Source organism: Heterocephalus glaber, unplaced genomic scaffold (genome assembly GCF_053883595.1).
Source record: "Heterocephalus glaber isolate CG9 unplaced genomic scaffold, H.glaber_assembly_v1.0 deba00001600, whole genome shotgun sequence".
Classification (NCBI taxonomy): domain Eukaryota; kingdom Metazoa; phylum Chordata; class Mammalia; order Rodentia; family Bathyergidae; genus Heterocephalus; species Heterocephalus glaber.
This window is the reverse complement of record NW_028258372.1, coordinates 22,356,307-22,377,309: the sequence shown is the minus strand read 5'-3', so window position 1 is coordinate 22,377,309 and position 21,003 is coordinate 22,356,307. Positions and strand designations below refer to the sequence as shown.

The window sequence follows — 21,003 nt, the reverse complement described above, 5'->3', positions numbered from 1 at the left end:
GAGGCCATGCATGTTACACTCTGGCCAATGTCATGAGAGTGTAGGAGGCTGAGTTTAAGGGCTAATTCATCTGGTGGAAGAAATTTCAAGGCAGCCTAACTTTCAGGCTGTTACATGGGCACTGCTAGCTGCTGGTCAGATGTATAGTGAGAACCAGCAGTAAAACCCAGAAAAGTATTTGAAAAACAAATTTTGGCCCCAAACAAACCACATATAAAGGTGGGGCCAAAGAAATTATTGTTCCTGAAGAAATTGGCGCCACAGGGCCAGGGATTTAGCTTAGTGGTTTCGTCGCCCGCTGTGCAAGTGCAAGGACCCGAGTTCAATCCCCGGTACCAAAAAAAAAAAAGAGTAAAGAAATTGGTGCCATGAAAAAGAAATCAAATACTTCCTATAGGGACAAGAAAGATGCCTTGAGAGCACTTCAGAAATCAGCAAGCCCTCACCCAATTATAGGTTCAAGGGTGCAAGTGTCAAATCTTTCATTGAGAAGAAAATCCATACAATCTTTGCTTGAGAAGGGCCTCTTAGGAAATTGGTTCCTTGGGATTCATTTCACTGTTTTCAGACATCCAGGCACTTACAGGCTGCCCCAGCCATAGTCCAAGGGGACCTGGCTACTGCTTTTGCTGACACTGGCATCATTCAAGTGATGCTGATTTTACTGGTATGCAGAATTCAAGAGTTATGGGAGCAGGGAAGCTCTTACCTAGATTTCAAAGGAATCTGGAGAGTAGGCAAGGAGCAACTGAGAGGGCAGTGTATGAATCTATGGGAATGAGTCCAAAGGCATAGTGAAGACCCCAGAAAAGACAAAGATTGTGGGAACATGGAACAGCTGTTGAGGAATGCCACAGGCCAAGAATGGAGCTAGCCCAGGAAAGAAGCCATGTGAGCAGCAACTAGCAAGGCCATAGGGTGGGACTGCTCAAACCATCTGGAACTCACAGCTCACCACCATGTGCTCCAGATGTGGCATATTGGCTTAATGTTTGTCCTGCTTGGCTTTTGTCTTGCTTTGGTCTAATTCTTTTCTATCCCCCTTTGAAATAGGAATGTTTACCCTGTGCCATTGTACTTTGGGATTTGATAACTTGTTTTTGATTTTTATAGATCACAGCTAAGAGTTTGCCTTCAGTATCAGAGGAGACTTTGACTTAGCTTTTGAAAAATGCTAAAACTGTGGAGATGTTGGGGGTAAGAAATTATTGTTTTCAGAGTTGTATGCAAGATAGTTGTATCATGTTAGATGGAATTATGAACTTGTTATTGTCTTTGAGATTAAGTATGCTTTAAACAGATGTGTCTGGTTGTCAATGACAAGGGGTGGATTGTGACCATTAATTGTGATATATCAATTTCACTGGATTAAGAAATGCCTAACAGAATAATAAAACACTCTGGATATCTCTGTGAAATATTTTCAGAGATAATTTGCCTGTAGGCCAGCAAATTGAGAGGGATTGTGGGTGGCACCATCCAATAGTCTTGTAGCCTGGATGGAATGAAAGAAAAGGAAAAAGGAAGGTGGTCTGTATTTTTTTCTTTTTGGTACTGGGGATTGAACTCAGGATCTTGGGCTTGCAAGGCAGACATGGTGCCACTGAGCTAAATCCCCAGCCCAGTGGTCTTATTTTAAAAAGCTCCATTCTGCTTGCATGGGGGTGTTCTTTGCTACTGTTATTACCTATGGATTTCAAACTCCAGATTCTTCAGCCTTTTAACTCAGTAACTTCAGGGACCTTTCATATTTTCAGCCTCAGACTGGTGCTGCATCTTTGATCTCTCTAGTTCTTTGCTTCCAGGTTCTTGAATTGCACAGCTACTAGATCCCCTGGCTCTCTAGCATGCAGGTGGCCACTGTGAACTTGTCTACCCATTGTCCTAAAAGTTTATCTATTAAATCATCTTGCATGAATATGCAATTTCTGCTCCCCTTCTCAATAGATTCTATCCATCTAGAGAGCCCTAAATAATATAATTACCCACTCACCCTAAGTCCCTGGTTTTGATGGGCATGAGGGTTGGGGCTGCAGAGCACATACATTTATGTCCTTTGAAACAGCATTCCTCAATTACCAATTTGGGATGTTTTGACTTACTATAATTTTAGAGATGGCCAAACTTAGATCCAGAGGCAAAACCTGTGCTTAAATGACCAAGGCATACGCAGGATAGAGATTGTAACATAGGACTAAGAGATTTGACATTTTATACCTTCAATCCAACCTGGATTAAAAAACAATTACAGCTGGGGATTTAGCTCAGTGGTTCTGCTGCCTGCCTCGAACGTACAAGGTCCCGAGTTTGATCCCCGGTACCAAAAAAACAAAAAAAGAAAAAATAAGAAATTCCAAAATCAAGGTGTCAACAGGGCCATGCTCTGTATAAGAATGTCTAGGAGCAAATCTTTTACTTATTTGTGTCCGATGGCTCTAGGCATACCTTGGCTTGTGGCTGTAAAACTCCAATCTCTGCTTTAGTGTTCTTGTAGTTTTCTCTTTATTTAGAGCCCATTTGGAAAATCTAAAATGATCTCCTTTTTTTTTGGAACTGGGGATTGAACTCCGGACCTTGCGCTTACAAGGCAGGTGGCAGAACCAGAGCTAAATTCCCAGCCCTTAAGATGATCTCATTTTGAGATCTGTAATTTAATTGTATCTACCTAGATCCTTTTTCCAAATAAGATCATGTTTTCAGGTTACAGTGGACAGGTGCTCATCTTTTTTGGGGGTACCACTCAAACCCACTACAAAAGCTTTATAAGGTATCACAGGTATTTAAATACATGAAAAGGGTGGCAAGAGTGAAGGTATGGCTGGGTGTGGTGGCACATGCCTATAATCCCAGCACTCCAGAGGCTGAGGTAGGAGGATAATTTGAGTTTGAGGCCAGCCTGCCCTTCACAGTAAGTTCAAGGCCAGCCTGAACTACACAGTGAGACCTGATGTCAAAATACAGAAACAAAAACCCAAACAAAAAAAGAGTGGAGGTATGAAAGGGTGATCATTTGGGAATTTTTTCTCCTCAAAAATAAAGGTTGCAGGATTGAAAAAAAATATGTAGTTGAATTTCAAGAAAATACAGTTTCTTGGTTTCAAGGATGTAAAATTTACATTCCTAGATGTTCTTTGATTTCAATGAATACTCCATGTTATACTTTCTAACAAATATTTATTGGATTTGGCTGGGGCAGTCTCTCATTGTGCATTTTTTCGTGAATTTTATAATGGCTTTACTGAATGGTTTCCCACATTGCTTATATACATAGTTTCTCCCCACAGTGAGTTCTTTCATGTTTACGAAACCATCTTTTTTTTTTTTTTAAGCAAAGGGTCTCCCATATTACATATAAAAGGTTTCTCTCCAGTGTGAGTTCTTTTATGTATCTGAATGTAAATGGAAGAAATAAAGGATTTCCCACACTGCTTATATCCCTAAGGTTTTGTTTGTCCCTGTATGATTCACAAAGCACTGGAAATAATTGCAGGTTTCCTTACGTTCCTCACATTTATACATCGTCTCTCCAAATTGCTGATACTCTCATGGTTTGAGTTTATTGTGAGCTGTGATGGGCACATTTAGAGATAAGACTCATCAGGATTTCTCTACACATAATGCTGTCCCCTAGTTTTAAACTAGGTGGTTTCATGTTCACTATAGGACCTGGAGTTGAGCTGAAGTTTTCTTCACATTGGTTCCATATTTTATATTGATGGTGTCTACCTTTTGACTTCTTAGATTTCTCCTGGAATTTCTGCATTCATCTTCAACTTGCTGGTCCTCCCATTTTCTTCCCACAGCAGCCAGATTCCTAAAGGTATCCTGCATCACATCTATGTAGAGCTTCTTTTGAGAAGGATTTAGCAGTCTACTCCACTGTGAAATTCACAGCCACATCCTCAAAGGTCACCGTCACCATCTCTCAGCTTGAGGATCTCCTAAGGTCTTTCCAACAGCAGTCAGTACAAATCACAAAGCCACTCAGGCTTAACTAGCAGAGACATCTCTCAGTACCACACAAGGGTTTCTAACTTGGGTCCCATGACAGAGGAAGAGCCCTCCTCCCTGTGGAAAGTGATCTAGAATCTCTGAGCTTAATTTCTACTTCTATAAAACAAGGATAACGATTCTCACGTGGAGGAAAGTACCTTATAGTATATTCTTCATAAATATTATAATGTTTGCATATGTATGTTGGAATTCTTCAACATAGACAGTATGATATCATGAATGGATTAAGTTAGCATTCAAGATGCAGTTGCCCTAATCAGAAACTCATATTTCAGGATGGCCTAGTGGTCTTATCAGGCAATCTCATCTTAATGCCAAAGATCACTCTATTTTATATACAAGATATCAAAAATGAATTTTCATTGTTGAAATTAATGGTTAGTATTCATAATGGATGTTAGAAACAGGTACTCATTTTTTCCCCTCTCAAATGATATGAATTTTACTAAAAGGGTCGGGGGAGTTATTCAGATGCACTGAAACAAAATTTTATAGTAAAATTTAAGCAATATAATTCTAGTTACTATGAAAAATTTTTAAAGCTTCAGAATTACTTTTGCAAATAAAGATGCAGATGGGCCGGGGATTTAGCCCAGTGGTTCCGTCGACTGCCTTGCAAGCGCAAGGACCCGAGTTCGATCCCCGGTACCAAAAAAACCCCCAAAACCCCCCAAAAAACAAACAAACAAAAAAAGATGCAGTTAAAGTGTATAGGCTTGAATATTTAAAAACTAGGGGCCGGGGATTTAGCTCAGTGGTGCTGCCGCCTGCCTCGCAAGTGCAAGGACCCGAGTTTGATTCCCAGTACCAAAAGCCCCCCGAAAAAACCTAGATACATACACATAAATACAGCAGTTCCATGAAATCAAACCAGGATTAACAGAAATAATATCTTGATTATCCTCATAATTCTCTCCTTCCTTCCCCCTTTAAACTGCTATCAGTAAAGGCCTAAGAAGCCATCAGCTACTTCAGGATTCTAGAGTCATAAACATTATATTCCATTAATTTGGTGCTGGTACTATTCATTTAAGAAAAATGGCAGTATCTGCAGAGCTTTCACTGAGAAAGCAGAACATTTTGATGAGTATGTCTGTGAATTAACTACCACTCTGTATTACCTGCTGTCTTCCACCAATGCAGCTGATAGTACACAAAAATGTAAAAAAAAAAAAAAAAAATCCCACCACAAAGCATGTGTCTCTTCATGTATAATTTGGTAGAAGGCAGGGCCTGATGATGAAAAGGTGATTTTTCACATGTAGGTTAAAAATCTAACTCCTGAAAAAATTAAGTTAGTTACACCAAGTTTCTCCTGAGCCATGGTCAGAAGGCCAGTCTATACTTCTTGAAGATAGTAGTCTGTTAGTGAATCCAAGTAGTGAATCAACTCAAGCTGAGGTAGCTGGCCTCTCCAGCAACAAGGAAAGGGTTAGTCTGGTGTTCTCAAGTTTGTTTATGCAAGGTGTCATTATTTAATGTTCATCATTGTGGTTATACTTTCTGATCGAGGGACAGAAGAATGATGAATACTATTTCTTATGAAAAATTTCAAGCCCTGGAATCCCTCTGAAAATAAATAGTCCAAATACCAATTCCATTTCTTCCCCCAAATAGAGCTCATGTTTACTGTCTTTTCTTCTGGGCTTTCCTGTAGCAAAAAGAAAGCAGCATAGCTCAACAGAGAAGGGTGATGGGCTAAATTTAAGCTGTTTTTATACTCTGCTACTCCAGTTTTTTCTAGGATTTTGGGGTCAATATATATTCCTTTCTCAAAAGGTTTGGATATCCACAAGCAACCAATCATAGTTGTCAAACAGTGATTAAACTCTTGACAAGTCTTGGTGCTGAAACTGAACTCTGATTTTGTCTTTTGTACCAACTCATTCTTCTTTGCAGCAATAAAATTTTTATGATACCTATGCATAATATAAGAAAGCTGGTTCAAGATACTGGTATCCAGGCTGAGAAGTGAAGAATAGAAGATCCTGGGAGGAAACAACATCACTAATGGAAGGTCATGATTTACATATATGTCACATACCTTCTCATAGAAATCCAAAATAAAGTACAGAAGGAAAGTACTGTTGCTCTCCAAGCGCATTGCAGTGGTAGACAGCCTTCCTACATAGTGAATCAGTTTAGACACCGAGTTCATGGATTCATCCAAAGTTGTCTCTAGAGGACTGCCCATCATAGGCTTCATGTGGCTGTCCACAGAAAGCCACAACAGCCAATTCTGTAGTAACTCTTTCAGACTCTGAAGAACACTACATTTGAAATAAATGGTTGATGTCAAGAAGAGCTGTGCCAGATGGTCAAAAAGTAGTGGCTTCACCTCAGAGAAGCTACTAAAAGGAATCCAGCTCACAAGCTGAAGGAACTGTGACTGACAACACAGGCCATCCCAGAGAGGAGTGCTCTTATACAGGAAAGCTTCACAGGAATAAAACCCCTCTTGTAAGAAGCACTCTGCCCTGATGATGGTGTCCAGCAAGTTGGTAAACTCTTTTCTGTGTTCATAACTATTCACTTTATACCAAATACATTCTTTTTGTAATGTCTGACTCAACCAGTGGTAAAGCCTCAGTAAGAGTGACTCATCTCTGACACAATTAATATAGTGAAGTAGCAGAGCGCTGTTTAGCACTGAGCCCATCTGAGAGGGCAGCTCTAAGCAATGAATGTTTTCTAAGAGTAGAGGGAAGCTCTGAAGCCTTTCTAGTGGAAGTGATTTATCACAACTGAGACACTCGGAAAGACTCATCTCCTTTTTTGCACATCCTTTAGTGCAGCTACTAGAATTTAGCACCGGTATAACTGAATGAGAATTCCATTTTCTTTTTAAAGGATGGCAATTAGTTGGACTCAATGTCAGTTTTAGAGGTTCTGAAAAAAGTCCCTTGTTTCTAAGTCTCACAGCAAGCACAGCTGAATCCCACAGATCCCCTGAGTTCTTAAAGTAGATCTTCTTCCTTATAGGCAAAGATACAGAAATCAAAGTAGGAACAAAGAACTTATACAGTGATAACAAAGACTGGAGATGTGGTTGCATTCCCATTTTGGCTTGAAGATCAAGCAGTTTTCTCACACGAAATGGTTTAACATTTTCTTTTTTGGTGAGTAAATATAGCAAGTGGCAGACATAAGGACACAGTACATCATCTTGCAATGAAGCTAAAAAGAAGCCATAAAGCAGGTTAATTTGTTCTTTATGATCAATGAAGTCAAACATTGCAACCAACCAACGATAAAAAAGTACCTTGGTGCTACGAGAACACTTGCCAACACAAAGCCAGGATACTGCTTTAACCACAGAATCTTCTGATATTAAAGTTGTTGGAACCATACACTTCAATATCCGTGTGTTTACAGCATTTCCAAATTTGCCATTGAGTGCCACATTCAATAAAATGCCTATTGCTTCTGGAGCTAACCCATTTTTCCAAGCCACACTTTCCACAGTTTTCAAGTGTTTTTCCAAAATTTTATCTTTATTGCATGAAGTTTTAATGGAATCTTTCTCAAAGTATCCCATTGCTATTTGGAGAGTGTCTTCAGCTTGATCATCCATTTGTTCATGAGCTGCTGCTGGATTTTGTTTCAAGATGGTCTTTGAGTCACTTGGTTTCTGTTTTACTTTCCAGGCTGAGAGATTGGTTTGAAAAGTATTCCTAACTTGTGAAGTTCTACTTTGTGCATGGGAATTCTCAACTCTCTTTTGAGGCAACATTATTGTATATATTCTGATACCCTCTTAGGCCCTGCAACTTCCAGAATCCAAAAATCGCCTTCAGGATGCAAACACTGGGTTCTCACTGATAGTATTACTGATTCCCAAGATATGTGGACTGGCTAAAATATTTAAAAGACTCTCCCATCCTTGCATGAACAAGTAGCAAAGAGTTGGACTATTAGGATGGTATATGGTTGGAGGACTTCCAGTTGCCTGATGCCTACTATAAGGGTGACAGAATTATGGCTCTGAAATATTGTTCTATCTGCTCCAGTGAATCTTTCATGCAAGGTCATGGGTTGCAGAATCTGAAAGGGCAGAGTTAGGATTTAATAAAATTCAGAATAGATGGAATGCAGTACCTTGTCTGTGCTTGCTAACAAATGTTTAATAAATATGAGACAAAAATTAGCTCGAGATTGGTTTAACTTGTTATGAAGTGGTTAGGGATAATTTTTCACCCACTGCCTGTAACTATTTACTAAAAATAAACATGATTATACTAACAGTTATTTCCCCTTTTAAACCACACGTGGAACCTCTCTTCTTTTCTGTGTGTGTATGTACATGTGCATGTATGTAAGTAAAACTGAAAAGAATTTATTTTTGATGTAGTCATACCAAATTCTAGTAGGTCTACTGACCTAAGAAACCTGCATTCAAGGCATTGACAGCAGCTCCAGGATTACACAGTGGAAGAACTACAGTACAGGGCAAAGTATGCAGAGTCAGGCACTCTTAGTCAAACTGGGGTTTAGTTGATCACTATCTCAAGTCTGTTTCTACAGGATCATGTTAGTGTCGGGGAAGATGACTGCCTGCAAGGCTTGTAGTTCCTAGAGCCTGAGATAAGCTGGGAGAAGAAATGACTCAGAGAAAACAGGCAAGGGGGGAAAAACAGGAGTTAGGTGGGTCAGTGACTGGGTCCTCCTTCAGGTTTAGGGCAGTGACTGGAGACTTTTAGGTGCCACTCTAGTGGTCTGAAACAGGATGCTGTAAAAGCTAGTGGTTGCTGGGCATGGTGGTATATGCCTGTAATCCCGGCACTCAGAGGCTGAGGCAGGAGGACTGCAAATTCAAGCCCACCCTGGGCAACTTAGCGATTTAGCAAGACTGTCTCAAAATTAAAAATAAAAAGGGATGAGGATGTAGCTCAGTGTAAAGGCCCTGGGATCAACCCCCCACACCACCAAAAAAACCCAAACAAACAAATCCCTTGCACATACACAAAAGTAAAAGCTGGTGGGTGATAATCTGTTGATTATGATGTACCTGTAAATTTTTTTTTTTTTTGGTACTGGGATCAAACTTGGGACCTTGCACTTGTGAGGCAGGCAGCAGAACCACTGAGCTAAATTCCCAGCCCAGCCTTGTAAATCTTGAAAATAATCTTACTTTTATCTTGATGCCTTCAGTGTTGAAGGACAGCAGAAAGACTGGATAAAGTTAGGGCTAGTCAAACTTGTATTATCAGTTTAACACTCCTTAAATGATTATCATGTCTAAGTGTGGAGTTAGGCAGGGATCTGACCCCAAGTTTAAGGTAGAAAGGAGTCAGGAAATAATAGGAATGCAGAAATGCCAAACTTACCTTGTTTGTAGTTACATCTGCAGGCCCAAATGGAATCAGTGCTTTCAGCAAAAGGGGCTTTTAAAATAAGAACCAAGATATATCACGTAAAGGTACAAGATCCCAATGATGAATGTAACTGTATTGTATACCTAAAATGTACCAATAAAATTAATGGAAAAAAAAGCAGCTTTTAAGTGCCTTAACTTCTTCATTCATACAAGACATTTTTGTTGGATGTAGACTTTTCAGCACTTGAAACATGTTTTGTCACTTTCTTCTGGACTTCATGGTTTCAGAAAGACACTGTCATTGGGACTGTCTTTCCCTGTAGGTAAACTGTCATTTCTGACTAGCTTCTTTTATCTGTTTAATTAATTAATTAATTAATTAATTAATTTTTTGACTAGCTTCTTTTAAGACTTTATTTTTCAGAAATTTGACCATAGTTTGTCTTTTTTTGGGGGGGGGGGGGTACCGGGGACTGAATTCGGGTCTTTGCGCTTGTGTAGCAGGCAGCGAAACCACTGAGCTAAATCCCCGGCCCTACCATGGTTTGTCTTAACATGAAGTTTTTTGGGTTTATCCTATTTGAGGTTTGCTACACTTTTTCCATCTCTAAATGTATGGTTTTTGCCAGTTTTTGGAAAATTTTAGTCATTATTTCTTTAAATACTTTTCAGCTCACCCTTCTTTCTGCTTCTGGAACTCTGATGACACAAATTTTAATTAAAAAAAATAGGGCCGGGGATTTAGCTCAGTGGTTCTGCTGCCTGCCTTGCAAGTGCAAGGACCCGAGTTTGATCCCTGGTACCAAAAATAAAAAAAGTTCCCACCAGTCTCTACAGCTCTATTAATTTTTATTTTTATTTATTTTTAGTATATATGCTGCCGAAGAGAGCACTTTTTTTTTTTTTTAAGACAAGGTCTCACTAAGTTGCCCAGGCTGGCCCCAAACTGTCAATCTCCTGCCTTGGACTCTTGAGTATCTGGGACCACAGGCATGGATTACCATGCCCAGCCCTGTTCATCTATCTTTTCTGAGCTATTTCCTTCCCGTTGTTGAGATTGGATAGTTTTTATTGTCATGTCTGCAAACTCACTGATTCTTTCCATTACTAACTATGCACCTATTCATCAAGCATTTCAATTTTTATTATTGTATTTTTTAGATCTAAAATTTGGTTATATTTATTCACAGTGGACCCTGGAGTTATGGCTGGTCTGACATATGAACTTGGGTTACAAATGGAATTTAGGTTTTAACTTATGACCAAAGTCTTGAATTACGACCTGAATGCTGGCCACCAGATGGTCTGAGATACAGATTTAACCCTTAAAGAGTTCTGGGAGGAACATTACAACATCCTTTCCTGTGTGAGGTTGAGAAATCCTGAGCCAGTATCTCTCTAAGGACATTTGATATCTGCCTGGAAGAAAGTGTGGCCTAAAATTATACAGGAGAGAGACTTTGAAGGCAATTGACCAACTTGAGTTACAACCACCTCTCAGGAAGGAATTGAGTTCATAAGTCAAAGGTCTACTGTATTTCAAGATTTCCTATTTCCTCAACAAGACTTCACTTTTTTCACTTGTTTCAAGAGTATTTGTAATTTCTTGAAAAATTTTTATGATGACTGCTTTAAAATTCTTGTCAGATAATTCCATATCTTCTCAGTATTGGCATTTGCTCATTATTCCACTTAGTTTGACGCCTTCCTGGTTCTTGGTATGCCAAATGATTTTCAACTGGAACACAGATATTTTGTATAAGTCTCAGGGGCTTGTTTAAATCTTGTGATTTAGCAGCCTCCTCTGACACTAATCCAGTGGATGAAAGGGTTACCACTTCATGACTGGCAGGTGGGGTGGAAGTCTTGTTTCTCTGCTCACCCTTTATAGACACCGGGGGAAGAAGGAGAATCTTAGTACACCTGGGTAGGGGCAGATGAGTAAGCTCTCCATTGGTCTCTGCTGGATCCACCCTGGCCAATGAAGGGGAAACAAGGGGTCATCAAATTCTTCACTCCATTAAGCCTCATCTCATACGCCCCAGGAAAGAAGAAGACAATGCCTCTTTACCACCAGTGGAGTTGGGGCTCTAGGTTCCAGATTGGTCTCAGCTAACACCTTTGGGAAGGGTGCTTACTACCACCAATAGGGATGAAAACCTTGGGTCTCCATTCTTCCTTCTACATCTCCCAGGTATAGAGGCTAGGGAGGGATGGCTTCCTGAAGTCTGGCAAAGGTGGAGGTCCATTGGAGCAGTGGGGGTGTGGAGCCGTGTGTGTGTGTTTTGGAGGAATGGAGTGGTTACTGTATTACATTTTTCTCTCTGGCATGGCTGCTCTTTTCTAGGTCCTTTTACTAGACAAGAATGGTTTTATTTGGGGCTTTTTTTGTCTGTGTCCATTAGTGTCCAGTTTAGGATAGTTTGCAGAGGTTTTCAGTCCACAGTTGGCTGCCTTCAAGGCAGTATGGCATGGCACAGGGGCATGGTGGAGAACTTCTCACATCATGGAAGTAGGGAAGCAGAGAGAATTTTTTTTCCCATTGATTATACTGAAGATTGAACTCAAGGCTTTTGTCCTGAGCTACATCTCCAGCCTTTTTATATTTTGAGACAGGGCCTCACTAAATCACTAAGTTGCCTATACTGGGCTTGAAATTTCAATTTTACCTCAGCCTCACAGAGTGCTGGGATTATAGGAGTATGCCACATAAATTGAGAAAAATCAAACCAAAGCAAACCAAAAACTGGATCTTAGAGAAACTAACTTGCATAGAATGCCAAATGGCAGGTCTAGGGCTAGGACATAAGTCATCTTACTCAAAGTTTAATGCTCAGCAGTAGACACAAAGTAGGCTCACACAAGCCCAATAGAGGGAAATGATGTGACGTGACATGGAGAAAAAAAATCAGGAAAAAATCAATAGACACTAGGGCAGGGAATCCTCATAACCCAAACAGGATGTTAAAATTGGATGTAATCTCCAAGAGAAGAGTTGGGAAGACACTGAAAATATACGGTTTAGAGTTAGTTCTATAAATAAAAATAAAGTCTATTAATCTTTAAAAGTGGATTAGCAATAGTATATTTTCATGTCCAAAGTGACCACACTTACCTCACTGGCTGATCCCAAGAAAAATAGGTTGAACTTCAAGAGGGTAGTGGTATTCAAAACTACATCTCTCAAAAGTTTTAAGTACAATCTTGTAATTGGAGGTTCTGCCTTGATTTTAAAATATCACAAAGAGATTAATCTGCAAAAAAAAAAGGTAAGAAATGCTTATGTTATTTTTTAAACCATGACAAATCTTCCCTAACACTGGCTTATCACCTAAAATACTAAAAGCCTTGTTTATAAAAAACAAAAAACTTTAAACTTTTCAATATATTTAGAGAAAAAACAGAAAATACTATACAACTTTAAAAGCCAGAGGAGTTTGGAAATATTTAATGACTGAACATTTATTTCAGTGGAAAGTACACTTCTCTGATTAACAAATGATGAGGCTTGACAAGTTTAGATCCTTCTGTCTGATACATATGACATAAGAGGAAGGAAGCCTGAAAAGCAGTATTACATACCAGTACACACAAGCAACCACACACGCACACACACATGCACGCACGCACACACACATGCACGCACGCACACACACACACACACGAAGTATGTAGATACATATACAAAGGAAGTTTCTAGGAAGTAATAATGTTGAATTTGGACAAAAAGAAATGAGATATTGGGATTATTATATAAATAGCTTATTTTTAATTCTTAGGCATACAATGCTAAGGGTTGCTCTGTTTAATGCTTTTTGACATGATCCGCTAGGCACCTTTCACTTTGAACCTTAATTTCACAAATAACTAGATAACTCATACAACTATTTTTTCAAATCCAATGGAGGTTGGGGATTAGGATATACTTCTGTACAAACAAAAGGATGACCTGATTATCTTGCAACTGTATTCCATAACCTCTACAACTTCGAATGCCTTACAGATGAGGCAGGCCACTTTTTAAAAGGGGAGAAAAGTATCATATGTGTGTATACATATTTACTCCAAGACAGGGACGAGACTCTGTATCTCATTTAAGGTCTTTGTAGAAACTGTGAGAGTTTAATGATCTCTGGAGGCATTCAGGAGGGCCATGTTATTTGTACAGGAAGCCTGCAGTGGCAGTGTGAAGTCAGCAAACCAAGAAAGTAGACAAGATTTGGGGCTGAGATTAAACCAGGGATATGCATGTTGAGCAGCTGTACCTACCCTTAACTCCTACTGTCAACAGTGGCAACTTTTCCTTTCTAAGCCAAAACAACTATACCAATAGTTACTATTTACTGAGCTATTTCAAAATGTTCTAAATATCTAATACACATCATCTCATGACATTCATGACACTTGTAGAAGATATAATAATAATAGTTAAACCACTTAATTTTTGATAAGAATGTTTCTTTTTGTTTTTGTATATTGGTTTTTTGAGACAGGGTCTCACTTTGTAGTTCAGGCTGGCCCTGAACTCACTATGTAGCCCAGGCTGGCCTCAAACTTGCAGTGATCCTCTTGTCTCAGCCTCCTGAGTGCTGGGATTACAGGTGTGAGCTGCCACACTCGGCTTAAACTATTTAATCTCCCTAAAAATGCTATGAAGCAGGGGTCTCATTGTACAAAGAGATTGAGGCACAAAGATATTTAGTAATTAGCTTAAGTGCATATAGCTTTTAGGAGGCAGAGTTGGCTCAGAGCCACTGTTCTTGGCCTGTATTATACCTGTGTAGGATGTTACAGAAAAATGCTGATTTAAAACCTTGTGGTCACACTGCAACTGGTAAGTGGGAACTACACTGGTGATGTAAAATGAAGATTTAAGAGAGGAGCCAGAGGAAGAGCCATGAAGACTTAGCTTTACGTCTGATACACAAAATAAACTGAAAATGGAGACTAGATGAGAGAGCCAGCTACACAAGTGAGCTTAACTGCATAATGGAGGATTTCTCCCTTGAGCTGGTGCTGGTGTCAGTGAGAGAAATAAGATGATAAAATTGAGGTTGAAGTGATTCTGAAGATCTCAAATCATGACTGAACAGTGGAAAAAGCCCTAGGAACATCTTTGGGGGGTAGTATATCATCCGAAGTCCTCATTCTTTTCTTAGAATTTGTGTAAGTTAGCCACAAAGGGAGTCAGACCACAATATTCAGAGTACTTTTTTTCATGAAATACCCCCTTTCAGTTCCTAGTTGTGAATATAGAATAATTACTGTCTTGATTTAATGTTTGCAAGACTGAGTTCTCAAGAAGACAGGTATTCTGTAAATTCCAGATACTACCAACTATTGAAAAAAGCAACTGGAACAATGACAAAATCACTACTACAAAATTCCATGCTAGAATTTTAGGAGTGATTAGATTTGTGGTATTAAGAGGTGTGGGGGGGGACATAAGATATATCATGTACAGGTACAAATTCCCCATGATGAATGTTATTATTGTGTATATCTAAAATATACTAATAAATGTTTTTTGGGGAAAAAAAAAAAAGTCATTTAGGTGCAACTGTGGCCAGTCTTGCTCTGCTGGTCTCAGATCCAATAACTCCTTCTAAATCCTAACATTAAGGTGCAGTCTCTTCCTTATGTTATTTAGCCATGACTCCTGTCCCTCCCTAACTTCTGCACATCCAGGCAGGAAAGTGAACGTTCACATATACATGAGCCACAAATCTGTGTAAACAAACTCACTCTGTTAAAGGACTTTATCAATGGCTCTTATTTCATCTTCAATGGGCTTTACACATCTAAAATCAGATCCAAATTCTTATCAGTCCTCATCTGTCATTCTCAATTGCTTTCCTCCAGTGTTTGACTCCTGTACAACACCACACTCTCTCCCTTAACTCCCACATCCTCTTTTATCACTAGTGTATACATTTTAAAAATAATGAATGTAAATTTTCCCCATGTCCATAAAATGTCAGTTAGGTAAGAATTTATATGGCACTAAGGAGCTAAAAGGAGATCTTGTTCAAAATGTATTTTGTAAATATATCTGTCTTTCACTTCCATAGGTATCCACCTTTAATAAATTTCAAACTTTTTAGGCCACATCAGCTTTTCTACTCGATATTATTATAGAGGTCAGTAAAAAGTGGACACAGTTGTTGGCTAGAAACTGAACTTCAGTAGAGAGAAACAGATGCTTACTATTTAGCAAGTTAATAAAAAATAAGTTTTGGGGGCTGGGGATTTAGTTCAGTGGTTCCAGCGCCTGCCTCACAAGCGCAAGGATCTGAGTTTGATCCCCGGTACCAAAAAAAAAAAAAAAAAGTTTTGGCTTCTCATTATACACCTAAAAATGCAATGTTTGCTTAAACAAAGATGCAGACAATGTTAAACATTAAAAGCTGGTAATTCCTCCTTTTTTAGTACATTGTATCTTAATGATAATTAATAGTGAATCTGGACTTCTTATGAAGGCTTGAAACTTCAGACAGGTAAAGAACACTGACAACCCACTCCAAATAACTGAGTTGACTACATTTCAATGTAACTGAAAGTTACTCACTTTCTTTGTTTTTAGTTTTTATATAGTGGATGACTAGTGTTGACTGTTAGGTTATATTCCCTATGCCAGAGCAAACATCAACTCACAAGTCTTTATTTGGCTAACTTCATCATTAAGGCTGCCAAAGAGGATCCAGATTGAACTAATGCAGGATTTCAAGTCTGTACAAAGGACGACATTAAACACTGTTCAGAAATGACCTCATGTGGGTTTTTTTTTGTACTGGGGATCGAACTTGGGACCTTGTGCTTGTGAGGCAGGTGCCAGAACCACGGAGCTAAATCCCCGGCCCCCTCATGTGTTTTTATAGCTTCCATGTAAATACATAGAATGACTACCTTATTTCCATTTTATAGATGAAAAAGCTAAAAAAAGTATACTCAATATTTACTGAACATCTATAGCAGGAGATGCACACGCTGCTTCTGAAGAGATGGGTTTGCAGAGATGGAATCTGAGTCAAGCCTTAATGGACTGTGGCTGTTTTACAGACAAAGGTGATAGGGTGGCAGATGGGACAGTATGAACAAAGGTACAGAAAACATACTGGATGATTATTTATTGTAGTGGCTACCCATAGAATAAAAGGTTAAAAACCCTTAAGAAAGAAGCTTTGGTTAAAGACAGCCCACTCTGGGGCTGGGGATTTAGCTCAGTGGTTCTGCTGCCTGCCTTGCAAGCACAAGGACCCAAGTTTGATCCCTGGTAACAAAAAAAAAACGACAGCCCACTCTGGTAGGCAATAAGACAGCAACAAATCTTTTTTTTTTTTTTGGTACTGGGGATCAAACTCGGGTAGCAACAAATCTTTTGATGTAAGCCCCATCCATTCCTCCAAGTGAGTCCTGATTCATCTTGCCAGAACTCCCTATTACCTCCTTATCTAAAGTTAAATAACCTCTGAAAGCCAGAGAAAATGATCTTGTCAAAACTGCAATTGTAAACATGTAATTTTGAACACAATGCAAGTGCTCCTAAAGATCTGGTGGGTGCTGGATGATCCAGAAAAGACATTTTTTGGATAAACTCTTATTAAAAAAAAAAATCCCAATCTCTCATTCTGTGATTTCCTTTTTTGAGAACTCACCTGCTGTCCCTCTGTACAGTTTACCTAGATCTAAATAAATTCTTGTCCTTTCTACATTCTTTGTCTATTAATAAAATAGCCACTGGCCCTCTTTTGACATCTCACAGGGCAGTTATTACACAGGATTTGAGGCAGGGCACTACAGAAGGGAGAGACAAAGTGCTCAGAGTTGGCAGGTGTCCTTGAATGCCACTCTGGTAGTAATGTTTAAGAGAGTAAGGAGGCCTGGAAATCACATTGAAGGATTGCAGTCGTTCACAAAAGGGGTAGTTAAGCTCAACTAAGCACAAGTAGGAGTACAAAGTTAGTGATCTGAAAGACAGTTAGGGGTAGAATCTATGTAATCTGGCAACTAACTGGACACCAACTATGAAGGTTGTGGAGAAGCTGAAGATGACTCTGGCATATTAATTTCAATCACTATACATTTGAGACATCCTTGAGGTAGATATAAAGAAATTTCTAGCTTCCAGGCTGCCATAAAATTGCCCCCAGTGCCGAGGAGCAGAGGGGCTGCCAGCGCAGAGGAGGTGAACATTCTGGGCTGTCCTACCACCACCCCCAGCGCTGAGGAGCATAGCTGTCCCCATAGCAGATGAGGAGAACATTCTGGGCCACTGGACTGCCACCACAGGGCCTAGGAGCAGAGCTGCCCCCAGTGCAGAGGAGGTGAACCTTCCAGGCCACAGTACCAGGGCCAAGAAGGTGAGCCATGGAAGCGCCAGCAGCACACTCCCCCTACCCCCTGTTGAAATGAGAAGACACGTAAACAAGTCTCAAAACCAGACTTCCAGATCACCTAAAGCAACCCCAAAGGGAAACGAGATAGAACAATCTGATACTCAACCCCCTGGACTCCCTGAACTGGCAATGAAAGAAGATCTGGAAAAAATGAAATCAAAAATAATTTCTCACATAACATCAGAGATTGTGCCCATAGTGCAAGACATGATTATTAAATCTAGAGAGGACACAGATGAATTACAGGAGCTGAGGAACATGATGGAATCCCAACATAGAAAACAAACAGAATCTATAAAACAGATGCAAACAGATTTCCAGGAGATTAAAAACTCCACTGAAAGTTTACGCAGCAGAATGAGCCAATGTGAGGACAGAATTTCAGATATACAAGATAAGATTGCAATTAGTGACCAGGAAAAGAAAAATTGCTTTAAAATAGCAAGGGACCACAGAAATCAACTCAGCAGCTACTAGATGATGCAAAGAAGAATAACATAAGACTGATGGGAGTCAAAGAAGAAACAGGAGAGAGTGCAGATGACATAAAAAACTGTTCACAGAAGTGATGGCAGAAATCTTCCCAAGCAGGGGAAAAGAACTTGACATACAGATAAGTGAGGCACATAAGACTCCAACTAGCCTTGATCAAAAAAAATCTGCACATAGGCATACAATAGTTAAGATTCCAGATACCCAAAATAAGAACAAAATTCTACAAGCCATTAGAATTTTAGAGAAAAGAAATAAATCACATACAAAGGAGAGCCTATCAGAATCACAGCAGACTTCTCAATGCAAACTCTCAAGGCAAGAAAGGCTTGGAGTGACGTATTTCAAGGCCTAAAGGAAAACAGCCTCCAACCCAGATTGATGTACCCTGCAAAACTATCTTTCAAAACTGATAGAGAAATAAGACACTTTCATGAAAAAAAGCACCTGAGGAACTTCATGAATACCAAACCAGCACTTCAAAAACTTTTAGACAATATCCTAGGAAAAGACAATGAGGATCACAATTCCAGGAAGCCCAGCAGAATGAATCCATTGGGAATGACAAGAAATTAAATGCAAAGGGGGAGAATCCAACAAAAAGAAAAAGTCATGACAAGGATAAGTCAATACATATCAGTTATAACCATCAATGTTAATGGTCTCAATTCACCAATCAAAAGAAATAGACTGGCAGGATGGGTCAAGAAGATCCAACAGTATGCTGGATACAAGAAACACATTTAATTCAAAAAGAAACTCATAGACTGAAAATTAAAGGATAGAAAACAATACTCCATGAGACAGGAACCCCCCAAAAAGCAGAAGTAGCTATCCTCTTTGCAGATCAAGTGGATTTCAAACCAACACTGATTAAGAGAGATAAAGGACACTACATCCTTGTAAAGGGAACAATCCAAGAGGAAGAGATGACAATTATAAACATATATGCACCAAACACTAGTGTGCCCAACTATATAAAACAAATACTAATGGACATGAAAAATCAAATAAGCACTAATACAGTAGTAGTGGGGGACCTCAATACTCAATCGTCACAAATAGATCAACTAGACAAAAAATAAGCAACAAAATATTAGAACTCAATCAAACTCTAGAACAAATGAACTTAACAGATTTTTACAGAGTATTCCACTCCAGAAAATCAGAATACACATTCTTTTCAACTGCACATGGGTCATTTTCCAAACTATACCACATACTCACTCATAGAATATGTTTAAGTAGGTACAAAGGAATTGAAGTTATCCCCTGTATATTATCAGCTCATAGTGCAATGAAATTGGAGATCAATAGCAAAAGAAACCACAAAAAATTCATAAACACATGGAAATTGAACAACACACTTCTGAATGACCAATGGGTCACAGAGGAAATTAAAGAAGAAATCAGACAGTTCCTTCAATTAAATGACAATGACAATACAACATATCGGAATCTATGGAACACAATGAAAGCAGTCTTATGAGGGAAATTCATAGCAGTGAATACTCATATTAGGAAAACAGAGCAACCCCAATTAAACGACCTGATGCTGAACCTCAAGTTTCTAGAAGAAGAAGAGCAGGACAAACCCAAAGCTCATACAAGGGAGGAAATTATAAAGATCAGAGCAGAAATCAATGCAAAGGAGACTAAGAGAATGATACAAAAAACCAATGAAGCCAAGAGTTGGTTCTTCGAAACAAAATTGAAAAACCCTTAGCCAACCTTACCAAAAAAGGAAAGAAAAGGCCCAAATCCATGCAATTAGGAATGAAAAGGGTGAAATTACGACGGACGCAGCAGAAACCCAGAGGATCATCAATACCTACTTTGAGAACCTATACGCCAATAAGATAGAAAACATAGAAGAAATGGACAGATTCCTAGATATGTATGAATTACCAAAGTTGAAATAAGATCTAATTCTAAACAACGCAATATCTATCAATGAAATAGATAACGTAATTAAAAATGTACCAACCCAGAAAAGCCTTGGTCCTGATGGCTTCACTGCTGAATTCTACAAGACATTTAGAGAGGAACTACTGCCACTACTGTTTAAACTCTTCAATGAAATTGAAAGGGAAGCAGTACTCCCAAATTCATTCCTGGAAGCAAGCACTACCTTGATCCCCAAAGCAGGAAAGACCCAACCGAAAAAGAGAACTATAGGCCAATCTCACTAATGAACATAGATGCAAAAATCCTTACTAAGATACTGGCAAATAGAAGGCAGAAGATCAGCAAGAAGATCATACGACCTGACCAAATGGGATTCAACTCAGGGATGCAGGGATGGTTCAACATACACAAATCAATCAATGTAATACACTGTATTAATAGAGCCAAGGACAAAAACCATATGATCATCTCAATAGATGCAGAAAAAAGCATTTGACAAAATTCAACATGCATTTACGATAAAAACCTTAAAAAAAATTGGAATAGACAGTCTCTACCTCAATCTGAAAACAGCCATCTATGAAAAACCAACAGCCAATATCACACTAAATGGTCAAAACCTGAAATTCTTCACACTAAAATCAGGAACAAGACAAGGATGTCCAGTATCACCACTCCTGTTCAATATATATAGTCTTGGAAACATTAACCACAGCAATTAGACAAGAGAAAGAAATAAAAGGAATAAAGACAGAAAATGAAGAAGTCAAATTGTCATTATTTGCAGATGACAAAGATACTCTTAGAAGACCTCAAGAACTCCACCAAAAGTCTTCTAGACTTAATAACCAAATTCAGTAAAGTAGCTGGATACAA

The 21,003-nt window shown here is 39.0% G+C and overlaps 1 pseudogene across 45 annotated transcripts in view; it reads right to left on the bottom strand.

Moving 5' to 3' along the window:
* The window catches only part of LOC106010905 (centromere protein I pseudogene), a 194,946-nt pseudogene that overhangs the window by 61,305 nt on the left and 112,638 nt on the right, over positions 1 to 21,003 (bottom strand). For 12 of the 45 annotated variants that reach the window (XR_015444329.1, XR_015444336.1, XR_015444337.1 and 9 more), the window contains 3 exons: positions 12,447 to 12,585; positions 9,342 to 9,398; positions 361 to 8,058 (listed from right to left, as the gene is read on the bottom strand). The product of XR_015444329.1 is annotated as a centromere protein I pseudogene, transcript variant X1 (transcript). Of the gene's footprint in view, positions 1 to 360; positions 9,473 to 11,213; positions 11,306 to 12,446; positions 12,586 to 21,003 lie in introns of those variants that run through there. The other 33 variants (XR_015444361.1, XR_015444359.1, XR_015444351.1 and 30 more) reach the window with 8 other exon arrangements.